Here is a 966-nt window from a genome sequence, read left to right as displayed (position 1 = left end):
TATATATATATATATTCATGCATGTATGCACGCACACGTTTCAAAATAACAACAGATCATGTAATAATGAGATGACTCCATACTCGAATGAAGTCAAATATATAAAATTATGTTTCCTTCCGTTTAAATTTCACGAATTGTCTTATTCAACTGGTTGAGAATATGCAAACAACACACGCCCGCAAGCACACATTCCAATAAATATATATGTATCTGTGAATATATAGATATATATGATCGTCACTAAATGTGGGTAGGGTGTTAGAAACATCTACATTGCTAGAAATAAGAACTAAAATGCATTAATAGTATAGTCAAAGCACATAATTTAATATATGTATACTGACGGGGACTATAATCGTCCGATCAATCTCGCACGGTATTTTCGAACGATTACAATCCCCGTCAGTATGTATGTATGCAATTATGAGCTTTGACTACAGTATTAGAGCATTTTAGCTCTTAATTCTAGCAATATAGGTGTTTCTAACATCCTAGTCACATTTAGTTACGATTATTGTTTTCCTTTTTGGGGTATCATTACAAACTGCAGTCTACATTAAGTTTATGTATGCATATTAGCGATTCGACAAATAATCCATAGATTTCTATGATGAAAACATATATACTGATAAAGAAGTATGTCCGGAGTCTGCCAAAGTCTAGCCAGTCCTGACTGATGAAGCAAATGAAATTGCCGAAACTGACTCTCATTATAAGGATTTTTCGAACAGTGTTTTCGGACGATTACAATCCCAGTCAGTATATATGTAAACAATTATTTCTAGCAACATAGGGGTTTTTAACAGCCTAGTCATATTTGTGACGATTATAGTTTTCCTTTTAGATGAAACATTGGAATCTTCAGTCTACATTAATCTATCTATCTACCTATCTATATCTTTCTCTCTACCTTTATGTATGTATGAGTGTATGTATGTATGTATGTATGTATGTATGTATGTA

The sequence above is a fragment of the Octopus bimaculoides genome, chromosome 1, assembly GCF_001194135.2.
Source record: "Octopus bimaculoides isolate UCB-OBI-ISO-001 chromosome 1, ASM119413v2, whole genome shotgun sequence".
Lineage (NCBI taxonomy): Eukaryota > Metazoa > Mollusca > Cephalopoda > Octopoda > Octopodidae > Octopus > Octopus bimaculoides.
Note: the sequence above shows the minus strand (reverse complement) of the source record.